This window comes from Pezoporus flaviventris, unplaced genomic scaffold (genome assembly GCF_033815535.1).
Source record: "Pezoporus flaviventris isolate CSIRO_AGI_PZ_B2104156 unplaced genomic scaffold, CSIRO_AGI_Pfla_v1 ptg000001l, whole genome shotgun sequence".
Taxonomy (NCBI): Eukaryota; Metazoa; Chordata; class Aves; order Psittaciformes; family Psittacidae; genus Pezoporus; species Pezoporus flaviventris.
Genome location: NW_026892549.1, coordinates 31,565,635 through 31,590,466, shown reverse-complemented (window position 1 = coordinate 31,590,466; position 24,832 = coordinate 31,565,635). Strand labels below are relative to the sequence as shown.

Here is a 24,832-nt window from a genome sequence, read left to right as displayed (position 1 = left end):
GTTCTCACAGCAAGGGCAGGCAGCGTAAAAGAAGTGTTAGAAATTTGGAGGGAAAGACTGTGTGAGGCTGTTAAGCCAGGAATTCCTTCTATTTTGTCTATCATTTCCCAAAACAGAGTATTTAAGTTTCTAGAAACGCAGTGACCTGGGTGCTTTGTGGGGAGGGGAGGTAGTAAAGGTGAATTATATTCCTTCTGCTGCAGTGTAATTCCAGCATCCTTTCACAGCTGTAAACCTTCCTAAGAAAGCTTTGAAAGTCTTTTTGAGTGTTAAAAGCTTGGGTGGTCAAGGTCAGGTGAGTTCCTTCCTCCCTCTTTCCCCAGACAATGAATACTTTTAAGAGGCCTACCCTTCTAGTTAGGTTTCGTTATCTGCACTTTTTCTATCGCTCTCCCAACAGGAAACAAAGAAGCACATAGAGCCTGCTAGGGGCTGCACTCAAGCACTGTGTAATTCCTAACACAGATTTAAAATGGGAAAAAAGTCCTTCTTTTCTTTTCTTTCTTGCATATTCCCAGTAGACATGATCAGTATCTAGTGAACCCGCAGAGACATAGATCCATTCACTCCTATATGTTACGATGTTATCTTCTGAGCCATACCTGAGAATATTATGTTGCACAAGAAGAAGCACCAACAAATAGCTTCCAAAAGAATAAAATGCACTAATCTTAAAATACTGAAGATCTTTCCTGGGCTATATTCAGGTCCTGCTCCATTCACATGCAGAAAAATACTGCATGTGAAAATTCTACTTTTTATTTATATGTGTCCAGTTTTGAATACCTGCATTGTTTCGTGAAAAGATAGCACACAGTGTTGCAAATAATAGGACACATTAGACAATTTGATAGAGAGCAGCTTAAGAACACTGGCTTGTTCTAACAGTGGTTTTAATGGTTCAGGATGATGTTCTGAAGGAAGTTATACCTTCCCTTCCCACTGATTCCTTAAAAACCTCTCATATGCCTCTGTAAAAATGTTGCAGATAGCCATGTTTCTCAAAGATTAAACTACAGTCTGCAACATATACATCACATTAGTTTCCTTGGGGTTCAAAATTCTTGTCCCCCTATTATTGTCTTACGTCAACAATATTCCTGTACCCTTGAAAATGAAGGTCTGATTATTAGGACCCTTCCAAGTCAGGTTCTGTTCATATTATGAAATAGGATCAAGGTTTAATCACAATTGCCTGCCATCCTGGGTATGATTTGCTCTGATCTGCACTGACAGGTCAGTTATGGTCCTCATTATGTCAAGTCCAGATACAACAAAATTTCTTAATGTATGCAAGTGCACAGACAGTGAATTTTAAGAATCAGAGTGTGGTGTTTGTTGTATGTGTAAGAAGAAATATATCACGGAACTTTGTGTACTGGGCATGCAGGAGATAGTAAAAGCTTTGAAAGTTCAAAACATTTCTGTACTTTATAGCTAACTCCCCATACAAGAGAGAGGCTTTATTATCAACAGACTGTATTTAAGAGGTGCTACTTTTTCAGTGTGGGCTAAGAAGCAGGTGCATTTGTGACTGCAGTGGGTATCTTCAAAAGGACAATCTTTCAGACACAATGTGGGGTTTTGGACCTCTAAGAAGACATCACAGCTTTTACAAGAGCTGGAATAGGACTACCTGTCTGCAGGATTAATTCTCAGCTCTACAGAGAGTCCTACCTTGTAAATCTAAACAGCTAAGGACTGGATCCTAAATTCTTTTGGTTTTGTCAAGATTTTGGATCAAAATAACCCTATACATCAGGATTTTAGTGTTGCATAATCTAATTTATTGAAACATCTTGTCGTTTATGGCATCTTGCAGGTGACTGATCATATCAAGACCTTTAACTTCCTGCATTTATCTAAAGAAGAGCTTTTTTGCCTCCTTTTCACCTTCCAGGAAATAATCCACAACATAGATACTGTTGGTTTTCCCATTTCTTTCTTTCATTTTTCAGGTGATAATATAGTCTTAACTGGCCCTTGATTTTTTTATCTCTTTAAACCTATCAAGCCTTCCCTTTCTTACTAAGAGCTGAGTTTCTGTATGGGTTGTGATAGTTAAAACATCTGTTTCTTAAAGCACATTATAAGCCAGGTTTATCACTTTGGAAGACTGCATCTATATTGCTGAGCGCGTGATGCTGCGTTGCACATGCACTTCCCAATCACAGAATTCCTCACGGTTTGTATTTGAACTGGTCTGTGTAATAAAATTATAAGAATATGGTCATCATTTCCATACTTTCCATAGTCCCCATTGTACGGATGCCTGGCAGAAGATAATTTTGAATAGATCATTTTCAGCACCTCCTGAAAATGAAATCCTTCCAGTGGAGAACCAAAAAACAGCAGCACCCAAATTGACATTTTGGGATCCTACCTAAACAGTTCTATGATATTATGGGAGCAGGGTGCTGAGACAAATGCACGGCATTTGGGACATCAAAACTTGCTACATATTGTCTATGTTTATGCTTGCTCTTGCCTAAACTTAGATCTTTCTTACAACCTAGCTGCCTGAACACATCTGGCTGGGCACAATTCCTGCTGTTCTGATAGATCTCCTTACCTGCAGTTAGTAAAACCCATGTGTATTATTGCTCTAAATTTACTCCTGGTTTAAGTAAGACTGCTCATGGTAACTGGTTTGTGTCCTAAACAGTATTTTAGTGGGATTTAGCATATATATCAGTGTTTGAGTGACTTGGACAAAACCCACTATCTTCCTAAATCGTGATCAATACTACAATATGATCTATTGGTATGATAACCAATGACCTGCCCAGAGCTTAGCCAGCTTCCTGGATTTGCTTATTTTGACTCTGTGGCAGGTGGTACATGAAAAAGAAGATATACGGTTAACATCCACCTCATTTCCAGCATGGTGACCATGGCCAAGCACTATGTCTGTCATATACACATAGAGGAAGGCCAAAGCTCCTGCCTCTGAATTAAGTGAAGGCCACTTTTCCCCATGTGCCTCACCCCACAATCAATGCTCTGTCAGCCCAGTGTGGTCACAGCATTTACCAGCTGGGTCCTCACCACAAGCTCTCCCAGAAATTCCTATCTTTGATTTCACTGGGAAACTGCCAATATCCTACTGTATTTTCGGTTCATTTCTAATTGCTATGGATTATTTGCAAGGAAATAGTGGCAGATAATTCTGCTCTGGGTGCATGAAAATTGTACAACGGGAAAGAAAATTCAGGTGTTATCCTGATGGTAGGAGGGAATTCCAAATACCAGCAGCGTTATCTGGGTGAGAGAAAATAATTAGGATGTTTGCTTGAGATTTTACCTGAGTAATGTCCTTTTCTGTCACACTCTAAAAGACAGTAGGAAATGACATCACAGTTTTAGGATAAAGAATAACCACAGCAGATCTTGAAGTCTAGTGTCAGGATAGTAAGTGAAACACATGTTAAAAGCTTTGCTGGCCTGCCAAAGACAAAACTCATCCCCTTTCTGGTATGTCTCTTACACATGAGTCAGAGGGCAAACTCTCATATGTATTGACAGTTGAAAGGCTGACATTTGCATAGGGTGAAGCAAGTATGGAAATTCTCAGTATGAATTCTCAAAACATGCTAAAACTAAATGCTTAGTTGCAGCAAAAATGTAGATGGCCTAGATGACCTAATGCTAGCCCTAGCATTGGTAAAACTGTGTTTACACATGTCAGGGAATACTTCTACTACTCCTTTTCCACCCCACATTTCCGTCCCTAGTTTCCAGTGGGAAATGTCACCAGCACCTCCAAGCATAAAAAAAAGCCCTGCCTGTTCCTACTGCTGGCAGTTTCCTTAGTCTGCACAGATGGGGTACTTCTCTCTGGAAAATCATGCCATAAATTGCACAGACAGTCAGCTGTTGTGATTCTGTCCTTGCTGTCCATTTCCCCACTTCATCTCTGCTGGAGAAGATTCCCCTTTTCTCATGCAGTGTGAAGAAACTCCTCTCTTTCTGCTAGAAATAAGAAACAGTGAATTCTTGCACTCTCTGTTATGCCTATTTAACAACGTCCTTTAGTCAAAGTCTACTAAATAGCAGTGTTGTCTTTGCCACATCTAATCACTGACAACTTTGGAAAGAGGCTGTTTCAGGAAATCTGCGCTGCTGCAAAGGAAGCCGTGTATTCAGTATCCCTCAGAGGAATTACAAATCCCAAAGGTGTGTGCTTCATCCAAGAACACAGCTATCAGTTGAGTGTTTGCTTATAAGCAGCATGTCCACATGCATACTTATGTCTTATGACTCTTCAAAGGCTTAGTTTTTTCTATCGTATCTGAAAACTCCCTCCATGAAGTTTGTGTGTTACTTGTTTATCTTTCTGTGTGTTGGGTAGTGTCCAAGAACATACTGGACTGCTAACAAGGGGGAAAGAGTAGATCTTTGCATGGCTGTTCATAACTGACCAAGGTTTCCAGTGAGGAAAAGAATGTATCTGTGACTCCTGAGAGAGTCTGTGGACAAGAAGCATAGCCAGAGGCACATGGGTAGAGGTGGGAGTTACCTTCCCTGTGTTCAAACATAACTGCTTTTTGCATACGCTCCAAAAGAGCTCAGAGGTGCCAGGGCACGTGTCTGCCTCCTCTGAACACAGGGATTGATGAAATTTTCTGTTTCGCTCCAGTCCAGTCCCGAAGGCTTTGCTTTCTGCTTCATTCTCTCATTTGAGCCTCTATATTTAGTACAACTAAGAATTTCTAGGTTATCTTTCTCCTAACCATGCATATTATGTAATTTTTCCTGCATTTCTGTGACCTTTCTATGGCTTGTTGCATTTCCTTTTTTTTTTTTTTTTCCAATCTCTCTTTCTTTGCTAGATCCCAGGTTGACAAGTTAATTGTCCTTTTCAGTGTTATGTTTAAATGATACGTGCAACACTTGATTGAAAAAATGTCTTCTGTAGTTTTGAAGTGAGATTCAGTGCCAGAAATAATTGCATGGTAAAATTTCCTTCTCCTTCAAAATTCAATTGGAAAATTGTATGAAACTCCTTCCTTACTCACACTTGGAAGCTCCCAAAGATATGGTTTCATTTTCATGTCGATGAACTTTAGGAATAATAGTCTGACCACACGTTAAGTAGCAGAGACACTCTGAGTTAAAGTTATTCAGTCATTTGCCAAATTATTTTTTCCTTTCCATTCCACATAACAGAATATTCTACTGCAACTACAGTTTTAGACAGTTAACTTGTAGTCATGCTAAAAAGAAAAAGCAGAACAGAAGAAAATCGGAGAATCTCCACTGGGTTTTAAATGATAAAAAATATAAATAAAATGATAAATACACAAATGATAGATTCATTTTGCTTTGATGATAGCTAATTTCAAAGAACAGATAGGAGTTCCAGGTAGAAAATCCAGGCAAAATATATGTATCTAATAAAGTTAACTGAGTCTTTGCTATTTTTTTCAACTGTTAATAATCCAAGATTCACAACTCATAAGTTTTAAAATTATTTCTCTGTGTGATATTTGTGTTTTCTGCTGGATTGTTGTTTTGGTAAAAGGGATTTGTAAACTTGGTTACATTTCTTAATCTGAAAAAATGAACATTTTCTTCAATTCTTTTTAAAACTGCTGCAAATATGCTGATCTAGAATGGTCTGTTAGTCCTGGCAATTCCTATATTAAATTCTAAAGGAATTTAAATTTTTTCGACTATTTCATCCAAGTTTAATATCTATGCTGAAACCAAAATTCAGATGTGATTAATATGCATATAGATTTCATGGTAAATAGCTTGCACAGCTCTATTCTTAATTTTGGAATATTTAGAGCATACAGTTTTCAACTTTAAATAGGTTTCCTTTAATCAGGTGCTATCATCATGCAATAGTATTAACGTTACAATTTACTAGAGTCCATTGCATCCAGCTCATGATATTATGTATTTCCATTGCAGGCTAGGTGTCTAATTTCCTTTGAAGCTGAATTTTCCAGCATCTCAGCGTACTGACAAAGCTAAACTAATTGCACAATTTAAAGACAGAAACTTTACAAACTTGAAATATCTTTTTTTTTTTAACGTATCTTCATGATTACTTGGCCAAGATTGAGGAATAAACTTTTAAAATGAGGCTGGAAAAGAGCTGCCCTTAAGGTAATGATAAAGTCTTTAGGTCATCTTTTATGTGGCATAAAAAAAACTTTCACTGACTGTTTGGTAGCCTAGAATTTTTGGCCTACTCCTTCACGTTTGTCCATGAGAAAATTCCAGCAAAGTAAATTAAGGAGTCTGTGTGAAACTACAAAGCTAGTGAGAAGTGTTTTATCCAGTTCCAATTGCTAAGATAAAATTTAAGTTCAAATAAGATACAAGATATGAAATTGGTATGTCATATTAGAGGTTATTTTAAATACAGCTTTGGTACAGCTTTTTTGTGCATTGGAAAACCCTTAATACAAAGTCTGCAAAGGTGACCATTTAAGTCAGATCAGCATATGTCCTCCTCATCTCATCTCAAAGTATGAGGTCAGAAAAAGTTCAGTACCCCCAGAAATTCTCACTGTACATTCATGAATGAAAGAACAATATAGCTAACAGACCAGTGTTAGAATTAACATCCGTTCTTTAGACCGAGTCAGAGAGATTTATCACTGGAGCCAATTTCTTTGTTGAACATTTCCGTATGTTAATAATAAGAGTCATAGGACGACTTGCATTGTTATGTGTAAAAAATAAAATAAAAAGAAATGGAAAATAACACTGAATTTATGTTTTCTACTTCCCAAAGAAGAATAATACTTGTTCATATGGTTCTAAAGTAAAAATGTTTTTTATCAAATGATTGCTTTCTCTTGTGACTCACAAAAAGAAAGTATGGGAGCTGTTACAAAAAAGCTGTGAGTCTATTAAATTTACATTCATACCAACATTATCATTAAAGACTTTGGGACTCATTTCTCATTTGCAATAGTGCAAATGTATATCATATTTTACAAACACTTCAAGGCTGTTTTCTACTGCCAGAACTGTGAAAAGTGCCCAGAGGGTAAACAAGAATCAACAATTAGCCTTTAGCCAAAGCCTCCAGTTGGAATAAGACTGTTGAGAAAATGTCTATAACAACTGCTTAAGATCCCAGTCTTTTCAATGTATCATACAAAACTTCTGTTACTATAAAATTGACAGGGAAGGAATGGCTGTTTGAGAGTTAGATGTGAAAGTGCCAGTGCTTGCACCTCCTTTTCCAAATTTATAGGGAACTTGCTAGATTTTTTAAAGAGTCCTAACAGACTTTCTCATATTCTGTTTTGTTATTTCACCATGCTTTCACTGATGGCTTGTAAAAATGTCCAGTGAGATACTCAGTCCAGAACTGGTGGTCTGTGCCAGCAGGTTCTGACATTACCTGTAAGTGCTGCAATAGAAGACACACACTTTAAAAACCTGGGGAATTCTAAGTTTAATAAGGAAATGGCCAAGATCTACAAGAAACATGTTTATTTCCATACAAATATACCCTCTGTTATTCTTGGATAATGTTTTACCATTCAGACTTTCCTAGGGCAGCAAAGTTGTTGAGTCGTTTTCTCACGTGTCACTTGTCTGTGTCCATCCTTGATATCTGCAAGTTAGAATCAGCAAAAAGTAGCTATTAGCATGTGCTATACTTCTCTCCTTGGGAGAATAAAGAACAAAGGCAAACAGTGACTTGTCAAACAAGTCAATCTGCTCTTGTTTCTGTACCAAACCCAGTCTTTCTTGTAGTTGTGTCTTGAAGGACTGGGGTTATCCAATACTTTGAGAAACCCCCAGATTCAAAATCTCTTGTTGGAGAGAAGAGTTGTCTTGGAGAAGAGATCTCCCGTTTCTCTACATCTGGCACCTGAAAATGGCATTTCAGCACTTGTAGTTTGTAAGATGTGGTCACAGTGAGGATTAAAAGATTTAGAAAAATGGCCAATGCAAAGAGAAACAAAAGTCTGGGGGGATAAATTATTTCTTTTGGGGTTTCTGATTTCCTTTTTTAGTTGATGTTTATTGAGAAATTAAAGGAATTAAAACAAAAATTAGTGTTAAAGCATACAGGTCTTTCTTCATCAAGTGCCTGAAGGAAATAAAGCAATATCCCAGCACAAAAAACACATGTTTATTTTGCAGTCAAACCTCATGAATAATAAAAGCCATAGAATTTGACCTAATAATTGCAGTGAAATACTCTGTAAATTCTCTAGTTCCTGCAGAGTCCTGAATATCGTGGAAGAAAGGAACAGAAAATAGAGGACAACTCTGAGTCCTTTACATCTCAAAACTGACTCAGTTCCCACCTGCTCTCCTACTCATTTCATCTTTCTCATGTGAGAGATGTAAGCCCCATCAGATGAGAATCAAACCACAATTTAGTGAGTGAGACAGCAAATAAGCAAAAAGGGCTACATTCCTGTCATTTTCTGTTGCTGTGATCCTTCTCTTCAGGATTGCATCAGATGTGATGCAGAATATACTAGATAGGGCCCTTGTGAGAATAAAGGAATTGAATATTGCAAAGTGGTGCAATGGGAGCCATATATAAATACTAAGATAAATACAGATTTGATAAATTACTAGCGAAGGCACTGGAGGGAACAATACAAGATGATGAAGTCAGGCTTTTTTGTGTCTAACTCTCGTGACCCTTAGAGAAGACATGGCTTTCCAGAACTCTGCATCCGAGGCAAGATGTTTTAGTCATTTTATAAATAACTACCCCTGGAGACCTCTCAGATTCTAGGATAATAAAACGTAACTGTAGGTCTTCAAGTGTGCTGATATATGGATGTTCATTTCAGAATACAAAAAGATAGACTAGGTCCACGTTTCTTAGCTCTGATTGCCAGTGAAAATGTGTGTAATTGTACTGAGAAAGCATGGTATCTGTACAAACTTACCTTCTTGGTTGCATCTTGTGCCCAGCACTGCTGGGAGTTTGTTCCTAAGGCTTCCAGCATGCAGGTTGTTCAGATTTGCACTGAAGACAGCTCCCATAATGCTGAGGATTTGTCCAAGCTGTCTGTTCTGAGCAGCCATTTACTTCAGCTCTACGTGTACCAGCACCTAAAAGCTAATTTAAAATAAAACATTTTGAGCAGCTAGTGAAAGGACAATAGTCATTTTCGCTCCTGACATCAGTCTTTCTCAGAGCTGTTAAGCAAAGGGATAATTTGCCGCAGAGGAGGCATAGTAAATAGAATACGTTTTTACAAGAATGTGTTTATTAAGGAATACCTCTATAAAGATGCATAAATGCATGCACTCTCTGAGAAAATGCCCTCTTATAAGAGTTCTCACAATGGTTCATATTCCAGTCTTGTTACTTAGGACCTTCTTTTTTATACCTTTTACAAGATGTTTTGTCTTGCATCACTTTGCTGACAGAAATGTTACTTACACTAACATCCTTAATGTGAGATGCCCTATAAAGAAATTGTTTAATTTAATAACATTCATTGTATGAGTTCCCCCTAAAGTAATCACTTTGATGAGAACACACTCTGTGTTTCTTTATTTGATCTGGGAATAAAATTATCTTGTCTTTACTTCAGTATCTCCTCCTTATTTTTTCTAAAATAAATGTGAAGCTGTCAGAGCAAACACTGCCTTTCCCTGTTATAAGCCTTTTGATTTCTGCATTGAGAGAATTTTTCTGCACAAAAGTCCTTTTAGAATATGCTTGAAGCACTACATTTTCTTGCTGTCTTGTTTCCCATGTAGATACATGAGTACTGACAGTTCCTGATGTCCAAGTAGATTGTACATCCTACCAAATTTTCTGTCCTCATAGAACTGTTTTGATTATTTATCATGAAGAAAATATTTAATATATCAGGCATTAATTTTAGTATAATTGTTATTATAGCAACCAAAGCCAACAGTTGTGAAATTTGAGTCCTTTTGTACCAGTAAAACATACTGTAGCCCTCTGTTCCATAAAGAAGTACTTAAAGTGCTTGGCTTATGAACTATTCACCTACATGGCTGTCACAAGCTGCTAAACCCTTGCTGTGTAGCCAGGCCCTCAGAGTTGTCTCCTATGCTTTGGTGAGGGCACAACTTCAGCTCTTCTGTAAGTCTTTGTAAGATGGAGGATTTATTGCAAATTCTTGATGGTATGAGCCTTTCTTTTGGAGTGAGAAGACAATGAACTACATCAACTTTCTCATTTACATTAAGTAAGGGTTTGGGTAATTAATCTTTACCCAAGCATTTGGGTTAACCACATGCTAGAATTGTTAACAATGATGATTGCATGCTGCTTTCTCAGGCTAAAGAAAGAGACATTGTAGTCAGCCGTAGGCCACAAGTAACTTCACCGCAAATTCTTTCAGTGTAGAAGGGGTGTAGGCTAGAGAATAATGCTGACAAATTATCTTACTACTTTTTTTTTAGCTTATTATTTGGAGGATCAAGCCACAAAACTATTCACCCTCAGTCTTGTCACCTGCTCCTGATAGTTTTGGTACCGCTTGCCACATTCACCAAGAGGCTGCAATATCTGCTGGGTAAATACTGGCAATCCTGGCCTAGAACATGGTGGCTTCTAAAAATAATCTAAAACCTGTGGGGAAAATGTGTTTGTCACAGACAGGTTTCTGTTATCTATTCTATAGAAAGTGATAACACTTTGAGTCCCAGCTCAGCATTGCGTCCATTCACTCCATGTCTTAACTGTGGATTTTCAAGAAAGCTGTAAACATGAATTACTGCTTGTGTTCTATAGACACTTAATGTACTAAACATCAACAAAATTATCTATTAGAAAAACAGAAAATCATGGGTTTATTTACAAATAAAGGGTCTCAAATCGCAAGATGTAAATCTTGTATGCTTTTAATTCTTTGGGAAAATCAGTAAGAAACACCAATTTGCATGGTTTGTGAAAATCCAAGCTGGCAATCTGTCTGAGACACCAGCAGGGTTTCAGGGGATGTGTTCAAATGAAATGTTAATTATTTGCAGGTTTCCTTCTAGCTTAGAAGACACCAAGCTCCTTTTTGCAATGTGTTAGGGGATAGTTCCAGAGGCTAATGAGGAGATATAAAATCACAGTGAACCCAGTGACCATTTCAAATCCAATCCAAGTAAGTATTTTTCATTTGATCTTTAATCTGGTATCTAATCAAGGTAGGTATTTTTCATGTAGTCTTTAATCTGGTAGCTATCTGATAAAGGCATATGAGAAATGAGTTGACTGTGTCACTGCAATTTGCCAGACAGTTGCAAGAAATCATCTTCCAAACTGATGTATTTATTTGGTAGCACCTGTGAAGAAGCCAGCAACTCAACAGGAACAGAAATCTTGTCAACATTTGTCAAAGGACTGACACAATCAAAGGAAGAGAATAAATACAGTGGGGTTTTTCTGGTTTTCTTGCCTAAAGAGCAGCATTTCTTTCTTCAAATAAAACCTGAGAGCTAAGCGAAGCAGTGGAAAGGAGGTGGCTTTACAGAGCAAAGAGCAATGCAGATGTTAGACATCTTCAGAGAAGAAGGAAACACATTTATCGCCAGTGTACAGAGCACACAAGGCAAATTTCAGTCCCTGGATAAAATAAAATACCAGAGCCTCTAGCATCTCTGCCTCTTTCTGGTTGTTGAGGAGTACAGTGCAACTGCAGTGTTAAAAATAAGTGGACCCTAAGATCGGGATTTCATTTATCATGAAGAGAACATTCAATTATTTACCTCTAGCTGATTTTCGTTACTGCTGAGAGGATCACTGTCAAGAAACAGTCAAGCCCTCTTCTCAGTCTGTTTGAGACTCTGGTGTTTATCTCAGCTTGAATCTTGTTGCAATAAGTAGTAATCTGGTATGTCCATCCTAGTCTTAAAGCTGAAAGAGGTGGGTTCACAACTCTGTATGTTTCTTCAGTGCCTTGAGGGGTTTTCAAGACCCTGTCCTATGCACTGCCAGGAGGGATAGACCCTCTGCCCTGAAACTGGGTGTCCAAGCCCTACACATTGTCACTAGAGCCCCACTGAAACCAGTCCCCCACTGCCCTAAATCACACTACCCCACAGGGTGGCTTCACCCTGGCTGCAAACTTCCCAAGGACTGAAAATACATCTGTTGATAGCTCTCTTAGGCTTGTTACCCCAAATCCTCCAAGTCTGGGGAGGAGAGGGCTTTATTTTTCTTTCTTTTTTTCTTTTTTTTTTTTTTGTATGTTCCCCTTTATTTGTTTTAAGTTAGACAAACTGTAAGTGGTTTAACATAAACAAAGAGCAAGTAGTCTGTGTAGTATTAGAATGAACATTGGATTATGAGCTGAGGGACAGGGCTCAAAAGGCAACAATTCAACAGCCAGTCAGTATCACCAACTGAATTTTTCTTTACTTATTTGAGGGTTTTTAGTGCCCTCTGGAAGGACATCAACAAGATTTAGGCACAAGCATACCACTACTGTAATGAACACTGATGAAAAGTATTGAGAAACTGGAACTGGAAATACATTTGCAATACTCCTTCTTTGGGAATTACTACCACAATTACACCAGTTTAGAAAGCAATACCTTTGTAAGTGCTTTTACCCCATCATGTATCACACTGGGGATTATAGCATTTTAATGACCTTGGTGTCTAAATTGTACACTATCTATAACTGTATGAAATCTAGGAGAATTTTTAGCCCCATTGAGGCCATAGAAAATCTCCTAGAGACTTCATTGGAGCCAGCAAAATCCATCCTAATTTTCCAGGTGTGACCAGCTCCAGTCACAAAAGGGGCTTATATTTTCCTCATACTGTTAACATGAGTGAACTAATACTTTTCATATACGTATCCTAGAAATACCCTGGTTTTCATTTCAAAAAAAAGATGTTATGACATGGAATATACTGTTTCTTTATGAAACATGCACCTTTTAATAGCACTTACTGAAAGGGTGATATATACATCCCTATTTCTCCTGTCACCAAATAAAATGAAATTCATAGACCTGCTCTTAGCTAATGTGATACATGTTTTATGGCTAAATAAGGCCTTGAAAATGAAAATCTTCTGCCCTTCTCATGAGGTATATAGATCCAAATTAAATGAGGAAGTTAAGACACCTGCAAACCTTGAAAAGGGTGTATTGGCTTGTTCATTCTTCCTACGGATAATAAACTGACCCGTCAACCATCTCCTAGAGAGCAAGCCAAGGAAAGTGAATGTCGCCCTGCCTCAGCTTTCTTTGTATCCTTCCAGTATTCTGAAATTGGGCATGTCTTTTGGAGATAGGACTTTAAGAGATTGATAGATACCTTAGGATCAGTTTGCACATGAAAAGGTAATAATTGATCCCTGGCCACTCCATGAGCCACCATTTAGTGTGTTGTGCAATTGCAGAGGTAAATCAGAGTAGCTAGTTTAAAAATAAAAGGAGGTAAAAAAGCTCACTTTCCTTCAGCTTTAGAAAATATATGTTGTGTTAGAAAAGGTGTTAACTGACAACATCTTTTAACTGACATGGCAATAAATATGACCAAGTACCAGCATTTACTCCAGTGTGCAAACTGACTTTGCAGGACCCTGGAGAGATTCCTGATGGTCTCTGTAGGATTTGGCTTGAGCTCCTCTGCAGGAATTAGTTCATGCCAGTGGAAGTAAATAGGCCCTTGGGGATGCTTCTGCTGTTGCTGAGGTATTTATTTTTATAATAATTTGTTGGCTGGTGCAGAGATGGGAAGTCACAACCGCAGCTCCCGCATGCAAAGCTCCACACCATTCATCCTTATCAGCTAGAGCCCTTTGCAAGGACAAAAATGACAAAAGCCATAAACCTGAGGGCCTGGCTACCAAACACTTCCTGCATCCTGAGGGCCACTTGCCATGCTTCTGGGAGTAGCTTCTGTTCCAGTGCCTCCCAGCAACTAGCAAGCAAAGCTGACCCCTTGGACCATGAGGTAACGCAGGCTGAGGGCTTCAGAAGATCACAGCATTTTTCTGACTCAGAGCCAATAAAATGCACTTCTTGTGAAGGAGCCTCCCTCAGTATTCACAGCTTCCAGTGGTTGTTCACACTGTGTTATCATTCAACAATCCTTTGTCTAGCTTGTCTTCTAGGAACCTCCTGGCTAACAGAGCTCAGCATCATTTGAGGAGCTACTCTTCTAGTGTTCAAAACTGTCACCATATTTCTCTATTCTCACTTTTAAATCATGTAGAAAATAGGAGGGGAGCACAACTCCCTATCCACCACCTCAAAGGAAAAGAGGGCAGATTGGTCAAGGACCACATTTTGTTAGTCAAAGAAGAAATGAGGTTATCCTCCTTCCCTTGCTAGACTCCAGCATTTGAAATGAATGTAAGACTAAAAGGGCCTTTGATAATGACACTGCACTTTCTCATCATGCGCACTCTTTTATCGGCACTTACAGACATTTGAGCACAGAGTGGAGCCCTGTAGGATTGGCTGGTTTTCACATTTTTAAGCATTGTTTTCTCACTTATTTCCTGTTTTCTTACCAGCAGGCTCAACCACATCCAAAAGCTAGCTAATAGTTGCATTGGTATCTCTGCCAGCTTTGTTTAAATTCCCTTTTCTACTCTTTAAGCAAGCTTGGAGCTCCACTTATTCCCCTTTTGATACACAACTTAATCAAAACTTGACTTGAGGCCAACAGTATCTTAAAAAGGAGACAGAAGGCTTGGGCCGAATAGGAAACAGGTAATTCTACTGCTAATTGCAAGTGCTGGAACATAGACTTAGCATTTTCTAATAACTTTCTCCAGCTGCCAGTTACTTGTTCAAAATGAAACACATATACTTCAGGAGGAAGAGGGCTGATGGGTTTCTAAGTTAAAAGAAATGTCAAACATCTGCATGCCACCTGGTAGCCTTAACCAAAATTTCTCCCTCCTCTCAGCTGCTGTTTGCCTCGTTATGCACCCATTGGTTGCAACCTCCACTCCAGCAGTGGCTGCATTTCAGTGGCTTTGCAGCTATAGCATGATACCAGAATCTGTAGGCTTCATTTTCACCAAATCCAAACTCCCACTTTAGTTCACCTGAGGAGGCAGCTAGAGAAAGTGACCTTGAGCCGCAAAACACATTTCGGAGCATCAGAGTCCAAACCCTTTCTGCAGTATGTAGCCTTCCTGGGAAACCATGAGCCCCCTGAATACCCACCCAGCCGAACAGGAAAGCCTGTGTTAGTGTTGGACAGCTGTAACACCCGCATGATTCGTGAGCAGAAAACATCAAAGGCCCCTGAATCTCAGAGTCGTAGCTCCCTCTCCTGGCAGAGCACTGTAGTGGTAACAGAAACGGGGGCTGTGCGGGGTGCTCCCCCCGGCCCGAGCGAGCCTGAACTCCGAGCTGCAGCTCTGCAGAGGGAGGTGCAGGGGAGCCGTGCCCCCATGAGCACTGTCTTCTCCACAAGGATCCCACTGGTAATAATGCACTTGTAGCTCTGCTGGCAGATTAATACAGGATTAGTGAAGGCAAAATCTATTCTAGTGAAGAACATCTGCCAACAACTTTAGCCACATAAAAAATACGTACTTGAGCACAGACAAAACTTCGTTGCTGTGCTTTATTCGTAGTCCTTAAGGCTGGGGGTAATGCAATTTATTCTTTAATACTTCAATACCAGACTGACTCATATGCAACTGTGCTGTGATTCCTCTCCAACACCACAGCCTCTTTCTGTTGCTGTTTTCTGTAAACACCAAGACCACAGAATGCTTCCCCAGGCTGTAACTTACTCCTTGAGAAACACACATCTATCTGTCTAGATATGAACCTGTCAGTGCAGCAGGTAATGTACGGCACCAGGGGATCTCATTAGTAGTCTCAGCCCTTCAGAAACATATGTTGCATTTCTGTATGTGAAGGCACACCTTATTGACCCTATGTCCCAAGAAGCACCCGTGACATCCCTGATTACTGATACACCCACTGGCACCACGTCCTTGGGTATGACATGTGTGGCAACATCAGAGATGAAAGCGTGGCACCTGCTGCTGTGGCCCAAGGCTGAGTCAGTGTCCATCTCAGCCACCAGCATGTGCTTCTACCTCTTCAGAGAACAAGCTGGCTCCTAAAGTAGGGCACACAGCAGGGGTGCAACCTGAGAGCACAAGCCTCTGACAGCAACCTGACCTGCAAGTGCTCAGCTGGCACAGCACTGCAGCACCCACCCTTCCAGGCTCAGCACTGCTTCTGTTGTGTAAAGGTTCATGCAGTTTGGCCAGCTCAGCCACGGGCCATCAGCAGCTTGAGTTGAGCACATCAGCAATTCAGTTTTGTAGCATTTGATTCATTTATTCTGTTCCCACACTAAGGGTGGCTGAAGTCAACCAAAAGCCTCCTTAGGAAGTGGGTGGGCTCAGACCTCTGGGGACAGGACCTGTTAGCAGACCTTCTTCATTCTTGCTATTTCTGTGGAGAAAGTGGAAACAGGGTTTCCCATACAATTCAAGAGCTCTCATGGAAGTTTACAGTGGTCTTTTTTAGAGGATTATTTGAGGGCTTTTCACTTTTTGTCAATGAGTTTATAGCTCTTGTTTACAAGGAGCAGGAGGCAGCTCACAGATGCGCATGCTGGTTTCTGTTGTGGTTGTGTTTCGTCCTAGGTTTCACACCAGTGCAGTTTTCCCAAGATGATGGTCTTTTGCTGTCAGCGGATTGCTTCAGGAGGCCCCCTCACACTCCACCACCAACTACAGCTCCTGCTTAAATGGTAAGGCCTTAACTGTGTTCTTACAGATTCTTAAACCAAAGCTGAAGCTGCAGAGAAGGTATTTAGTAAGCCAAGGCAGTGGCTCATAAAGTGTCTCATTATAAGTTAAGCATCCTGGTCTAGGAGACTTTCTGTATATTAGTCAGAATTAAATTATTGTTACTTCCTCAGGGAGAGAAAAAGGAGATATTGAAGAAGAGAGAGAAAAAGTGAAAAATATGTTTCTGGATAGTGCAACGATCTCTGAACTTCACCAGGGGATTTTACCAACATGCTCATTGGTTTCATGTTAGGCATTGTGCTTACTCCTAGCTTACACAGAATTACTGGTGTAAACTGAACATACCTACTTATGTTTGCTCAGTCTGTTTTGCAGACTGAGGGTATATTTTCAGACATCTGTATATGCTCATGATTTTTTTCATAACGTTATCTTTTAATGCTGTAATTTTCCCAGTTTGAACATGTTTTCTTAAAGCATAGAAAGAATATTTACATACTTCAAGTTCTGCTTCCCCACAGTTCAGGATTTGGCCCTTTGTCTGACAGTTGGTCTTGCGACACAGCTAGTTTTGAAAGAAAGAGATGTTGCACCTAATATACTTTTCTTTTTTATTTATTTATTTTCTCCTGCTCTCTAACTATGCCTCCAATTTGAGACATAGTTTGTGGTCTCAGACAGAGAAAGGGAAGATGAGTCAGTAAGTACAAAAGCTTCCAGCACGGAAGAGCACTAGATGAAGCAGTGGTGTTGTCCTGACCAGCCAGCAATCCCAGGCTGAGCTCCTCCTCTAAACCTGAAAGTCTGCATTTCCTGAATCAACAGGCCCAGCACAGGGCTTGCTCTCACCACCATTACTCATATAAGAAGCCCTGTTCACATCACTGACTACACATGTGGTTTAAGTCAATACACGAAGTGGCTGATATGTGTTTTGTAGCCATGAGGAGAGTGAGCAGTCAATTCACTAAACTTTGTAACTGGTCACAGAGGGACATGGAAAAGTTCTGAGTCCTTAAATCAGAGCTGGCCATCTCTCAGAAAGGGACAGTCTAATTCAACTAAAAGTGGTTGGGGCTGGTGGAGAAATTATGGGGCAAAATAATTGTATGGCTGCTTTGATGCAGTAGACCAAATTACATGCTGGTCTCTTAATGTCGTGGGTATTTTTACCTGAGGAGGGTGGTATGTAAGGCCATAGGCACACATGGTAGACTCTAACTGGGTACTAACTCTTTTGATTCAATTTTGCAGAGCTGTGCGTCTATGGGGAGAGTTGTCATTCTGCCTCCCAAGTACCTCCTCAGGAAGAGAGCTTAAAACACATAGTTTCATGTTAAAAAACATCCAGTCCTTTGCTTCCAGCAGCAGCTGATGTAGGAGGAAAGAGCTGCCCACTCTTCATTTACAGACCAGTCTGGCTGCACAGCTTCATAGGTAAGGACAGGCCAGTGCATTTACACTGGTCCCAGGAATACTGCTACTGATTGTGCTCACTGAACCATGATATATCAGCAGCGCCATGTCAGAGGAGCATGTCCAAGAGTAGCTACAGCTAACAAGGATCTGTTTGAGAGAAAAAAAATGAGACCAGAGACTTTCGACAATTTCAAGTGTAGAATACAGCATGAACAGAAAGAATGAACTAAAACAAACACTTTTTCTAAGTAGAGTCATTCTGCATTTCCTATGGGATTCAGTTGAATGGGGAAATATAAAAAGAAAAGGGAGAGCAGAAACAGCTTGCAACACAGAATAAACCTCGAGCACCAAGAATATGCTCCAGATTTGTTTAAAGGTGCCTGACTCTTATCTCAGCCCCGATTCATCACAGTTTACTCCTAGAATTATTCAGAATTCAAGGACCTTGCTCCTATGGGGTTAATGGGTTACATTCAGCACTGAAAAGCATGACACAAATAGCTGCTTAATTATTCAGTCCAGACTGACTTTAGTGGTTAATGGAAATAAAAATAGCAACAGCAACAATTACATTGGTTTACGTTTCGCAGGTGAAATGATTTTTTCTTTTAACTGCATAATCCAGGACTGTGCACAGGAGGAGGGGGGCAATATAAAGGAGGGGTTGCGCTGCTTGTGACACAAAAGATTAGCATACCTATGACTGAAGAGGAGGAAAAGGAAAACACTGCCATAAAAGTGACAGTAGAGGTGAAGAATTGTGGTGAATGTGTAATGCACCACTGAAAAAATGCAGGAGAAAACATACCAAAAGTCTTATCGTATCTATCCTGCTACTCCAAAGCAGGAATTAATTTGAAGGGAAGAAGCTGCTGCTCTTGTTGGCTCACATCACTTGTTCATAAACACAGGCAAGAAAAATGCTGAAGTGATACGATTACCATAATTACTGTCTTTGTTCAAAAAATGCAGTTGTGGTTTTCTACCCTGAATTTTGTTCAAGCAGCCATTGTGGCTAGTACCAATCAGGAGCTAACAGCACATACTGCAGCTACTCTAGGAGCAAACACAGTAAATCTCCCGCTTCAAATGCACCAGCCACACAGAATGTCAGAGCATATTACAAACACTGGAGCACCTAGAGGTATTAGTCACTGTTCCTGTTACAAGGAATTTGTGTGTAGCTTACCAAAGACACAGTGTCAAACCAATCCTGGCAAACATATGCCACTCTGATAGCAGACAAAACCAATTTAGAGTCAATGGATTTAAATGTAGGGTTTCTGCAAAGGGTCAGACTTAACATTTAATTAATTGAGCCCTGTTTTGAAAGCATGCTGTGGCAGCAGGGTGAAAATAGGCAGGCCAAAGAATAAACAGGATCATTTTAAGCCCAAATCATCCCCAAATGCAACACTGCTGTGTGTAAGGGTGTATCAAATTAAGGCAATCATTCCCAAACCATACCAGCTTCCTGTCTTGCTGCAGCTGTCTAGGGAATGAGCTAAAGACAGGGCTCTGCTGGCTGGAGGAGGCTGTAAAGCCCTGGTTAAACAGGTATCTGTTTGAGTTTGGATAAGGCTTAAAACAAAGCAGGTTAAATGATTTGTTCACTTGATTATACTTAGCAGTCCTGGTCACTAGTCTCTTGCCTTCTCTTTCTGATTTGCTGTGATAACTGCTGTGCTGCAGCAAAAGAGGGGGATTAAGACAAAACGGGGTGGTTTTTTTTACTTTTTTTTTTTTTTAATTAGTAGAAAAAAAATTCACCTGAAAAATACAGAGGCCAGACCTATTTACAAGACCAAGTTTGGGTTTGAATTCTAAGTCACCTCTAATTCTCTATTCCTTCTTCCTGTTTACAACTGCTGCCTTTTTTTTTTTGGTCATGTCATTGAAAAAGAGGGGAGCAAAACAAAAAAAAAAAACAGGAAAAATGCTAAAATGTCCATAAAAGTTGGTTTTGTCTCTTTATTTAAGCCCTTTAAAAGTTGAGGTTATTTCTTGAAGTTTCTCGAAACATAGAGAAAAATTTGGGTTCTATACCTTACTTTTTTCACTGTGGTACTTCATACTGCTTTCTGGCCAAGTGAAGGTTAATATTTGGACACATTTGGAATAAAAGAACAGCAGTGTGTTCTTTGTAGTATTAACATAAAGGCTGCATTGTCAATTTTGTATCGAAGGAAAGCTAGAAGGTGATCATTTTGGTTTTGGCACAGAAGATACAGGGTTACTGCCTGCATGTCACTAGAAGTACAAGATTCTTCTGCAAGTGGCAGTGGTGGGAAGGGAGTTTTGTGCTTATGTCGCAGAAGGAAAAGGATTACTGTGCAAATGATGCTCAATGAAAAGGATTAGACCACATATGACGTGGACAAGAGAGGTCATTGTGTGCACATCATAGAAGGAACAAGGTAGTGTGGCATGGGGTTGGAAGGATTCTTTGAAAGTCAGGAATAAAATGAAAGAGAGAAGAGGGACTACAATTGTGTGAGTGTAGCTGGAAGATAAGGTTTCTTGTGGGCAAAAATAAGTAAAGAAGGAAAGCAATGGCTGCATTCCTAAGAAGTACAGTTTGGTCTACAGCCAAGGACATCAATTTTGCAGAAAAAACAGAGCTCTGTGACACTCATTAGTTTAAAGGAATAAGCCATTTTTGCAAACACTTTGAGTTATAATTGGATAATGGTATCTCAGAGAGATACTTTGTCATTTTGACCTCAACTCTCTTACAGACAAGGAGTTGGCTCCTTCTTAGATTACTCCTTTTTTTCCTTACTCCTCTAATGAAAAGTAAGTGCCTCACAAATCACCATATCCTTCTCAAGAAATAAGAACCTTGTTCCCAGAGTAAACCACAGGTGAGATTGGATGCAAGCACTGCAGGTCTGCTGGGCATTCAGCATTTTTCTTCTCTAGTTAGGAATCCCAGTCACCAAGCAGTAAGATAGATGGGTCTTATCTGCATGTGAATGGAGAAACAGTGCAAGCCTAGGAAGAAGGTCTTTGGTTGTTGTTTCCTTTAAAATGTGTATATATCCTGCTCTATAAGAAAAATATGAATGAAACAGAAGGATTTCACGTTCTTTGTGGCACATTTCCACACCACAGCAGCCACCAAACCCTGACTTCAGCTGTACTTTTGTAAGATGTTATAGGTAACGGCATATGTTTAGGTGTATTGCATTGGTTTTTTGTCACGAGAAAGGCAAAGTAACGTGAAAATAGAAATTATTTCTACTTTTATTATGCCAGTTTCTGGTTCAAGACTTCCCAGTTATCTGGGGGTTTGTCTGTTTTCACACAATGATCCTGACATCCGGTTATTCATAACATGTCACTCTCAAAGACTGCAACACTTTGTACCAGGAACTGCATTTCAGAGAAGGTGAAGCTGGGGTCAAACACATTCCTGCTAATTGTACCGATTGCAGCCGAGTTATTCCACAACTGCATTTTCCCTCTGATGTTAGAGGGGGCAGCTACTAATTGCTTTTAAGGAGGACCCAGAAAAATGATTAGATGTTGGACAATAACTCCCTGCCCAAGTGTATAGGGCGCATGTGCACCTGTGTACCCGTGAGATAAGCACTGCTAATCTTGTGGGGAGTGTGGTATGTGAGGAGGATGTGCAGGTCAAACTATGTAAGGGTTTGGAAGGGGATACACAAGCAACCAGTGATGGAAAGGGGTTTCTGTATGTCCACTCATCTTGTACTGTTGGTACAGACTGCATAGAATAAATCTGCTGTATTAATCTGATTTCTTCAAAGCCACCACCGCTGCAGTGGCATGGCCACTGGCTCATTTCTACAATGCTCAGACTATTCTCTGGCTCCACAAAGCCTACATCTATTGTTAGCATGATCCCAACATGTAGCATATAGGTTTCCTTCTTGATCTGACCTTTTCTTATAATTTTCCTGTTTATCAAATGTATACTCTCTCTTTAAGTTGAAAAATTCATAGGGAAGGAGAGCCACAGAAGGTCTAATTTGTGCAGAATATCACAGAGCAGTCCTGGCCCACTGATGTGCAATGTCACAAGGGCAACCAAACTCTGCCCCTCCATTGTAATTTCTGATTTGACATATCAGAATAAGCCTCAACTCATGATTCTGTTTTAATTATTTTCTTGTTTTCCACTTTCGCCATAAATCCTTGCTTCCTAAACCTTTCCTACTCAGAAATTCAAGTTCTGAAACCTGTCTGAAATGGTATCCTGTTTCGTAAATATTTGTTGACCAAGTCACCCTGCACTTTATCGCAGAGTGCAGCCTTGCAGAGGAAGTGTAATTGCCTGGGATTTGGGAAGGTTTGCCTGAAAGTGACTTACATAAGATTGGCTTCTAAAACTATTTCTTATAAGGGCTCTGCAAAATATCCACAATGCCATTTGCAGCCATTCCCCATGACAGTGTTGGCCTGGTCTCATGCTTCAGTGTACATTTCCCCAGAGGCAGGCAGTGACTGTGCAGAAGGTTTTGCACTGGTATCAGGAGAAACTCAATGTTTTCAGTTCAAGACTGTCTAGTTTAGAATAAGTCGATGTGGATTTGAACCTGGTATCTAGAAGAAAAATCAATACAATCCTCTCAAATGAAAAATACAATCAGCAACTATATGCAAACAGCATCAAAGCTGCATTACGCACAGAGTGACAAAACAAGGTGCTGTTTCTGGTGCTATTGCAGGACACCCATGACAAGGGAAAAGTAGTTGGTACTGGCCCCATAGAAACTGTGTTTGAGGATAGGAATTGTTCAGCTTATCATTAATTCCACCCTTTACCCTGGGTGGAATTCTACCCTCGGTAGAAACAACAAAGAAGCAGCAGTATGGCTGCTTTTCTGTTAGGTAAATGCCTGATGAGGTGTATTTGCTTGCGAAGGGGCCAAGCATGACCTAATCAAAGGTGATCTAGTGGCACAGATTTCTTCCCTGATTTTGCTCTTCCCAAAGATGGTATCTTGCAAGCCAAGGTTTCACTTCAGACCCACTGTTCAGAAAGACATTTGAAAGCAAGGCAGAGGGAAATTATCTTCTCTTTAACCCACCTGTGTTGTGAGGGATTCTGTTTTCTCTATTAAAGATGATGAAATTGCTAACCCAAACAGCTCCCTGCCCTTCATTTAGGGATTAGTGACTTCATCCACACAAGCAGAACAAACATGGAGTGCTGAACTTAGATCTTGACAAGTTCAAAACCTCCCAGTCTGAGATGAGAAAGCAAGAAAACACTCACCGCAGTAACACTGTTTGAGTTTTTTTAAGAATGAAGGGACCTACAAGCTAATTATAAAGGCTCTGGGAGTCAATTGGTTAAGCCCATCGCTGGTGTAAACCTAAACCTGGTATTCTTCCAATTCAAACAATGGAAAAGAGGCAAACAAGAAAAATCCTTGGATCATCTGATTAGATGAAGCAAATGGTAAAGACACTCCTGCAACTGCAGTTCATCATGCAATTAGTTTCTTAAGAGCTTCACCATTCAGATGGCCCCTTTGCTGGCACGGTGCCACGCTAGCCAAATAAATCATCTTCACATACATGACAGTAAGTCAGAACAGCAGCTCCAGGCCTCCGAAGCTAAACTGGAAGGCTCAATTGAAAGAGAGAAGTAAGTAAGGCTTCAATAGGTAGGTGTAAACAGACCAATGAGAAAGGGAGGATGGAGCCTTACAGTACTGGAATAATACTTGGAAATATCCAAAAGCCCCTACAGAATAGAAGAGCTTGCCAAAAGCAGTTTGTAAGTGAAGGCCTTCATATCTCTGGCCCTGTCATTGAGATTAAATAGGATCATTGGGAATAATGGTGAAGTGGGATGCATATTTAATTAGAGAAATCAGTGAACCCAAATGACTGGGAGGGGGTAAATCACTAAGGTCCAACTCCTCCTGCCCCTACTCAGCAATATTTCAGACTGCTGGCATTGCAAGTGGATCTCATGCGTGGTACATCACTAGCAAAGCAGAGTGGACTTTTGTGATGTCTCTTTTGAACATGGAAGTGCTGTGAAGGGAACAGGGAGCAGGCTGCTCTGCTCACATGAGAGCTGCCATCTTCAGAAATAGGAGCAGTCACTAGGAAAGAAAGTGATCACACTGCACTAGGGCAAACCTGAAGTGTCAGTCTCTGGGGTGTTGTGGTTAAATCCCAGCTGGCAACTAAGTACCACACAGCAGCTCGCTCACTTCCATTGCCATCCCTGGTGAGATGGGGAGGAGAATCAAAAGAAGGTAATACCTGCGAGTTGAGATAAGAGCAGTTTACTAATTGAAATAAATTAAAAATACTGACAAAAATAATAATAGGAAAAGAGAGAGAGGCATAAAACTCAAGAAAACCAAGTGGTGCACTATACAATTGCTCATCACTCACTAACCGTTGCCCAGCTCATCCCTGAACAGCAGCAGGTGGCTCCTGGCCAGTTCCCCCCAGTTTGTATACTGAGCACGACATTCTGTGGTATGGAATACCCCTTTGGCTGTCCTGGCTGTGCCTCCCTCCTGGCTTCTTGTGGCCCCCCTCACTGGCAGAGCATGGGAAACTGAAGAGTCCTTGATTTTGAGTAAGCACTACTTAGCAACAACTAAAACATTGGTGTGTTATCAGCATTGTTCTCAGACTACAGCACAACACCACATCAGCTACTAGCAAGAAAATTAACTCTATACCAGCCAAACCCAAGACATAGGGTTAGTCACAAATGGACATGGTCACAATACACAGACACA

At 40.2% G+C, this 24,832-nt stretch overlaps 1 long non-coding RNA gene across 1 annotated transcript; it reads left to right on the top strand.

Annotated features, from left to right (window-relative positions):
• Nucleotides 1-14,472: 14,472 nt before the first annotated feature.
• LOC133265704 (uncharacterized) lies at nt 14,473-18,284 on the top strand. The gene is made up of 3 exons (XR_009742090.1): nt 14,473-14,649; nt 16,560-16,666; nt 17,345-18,284. It is a non-coding gene; the product is annotated as an uncharacterized LOC133265704 (long non-coding RNA).
• Nucleotides 18,285-24,832: the final 6,548 nt, after the last annotated feature.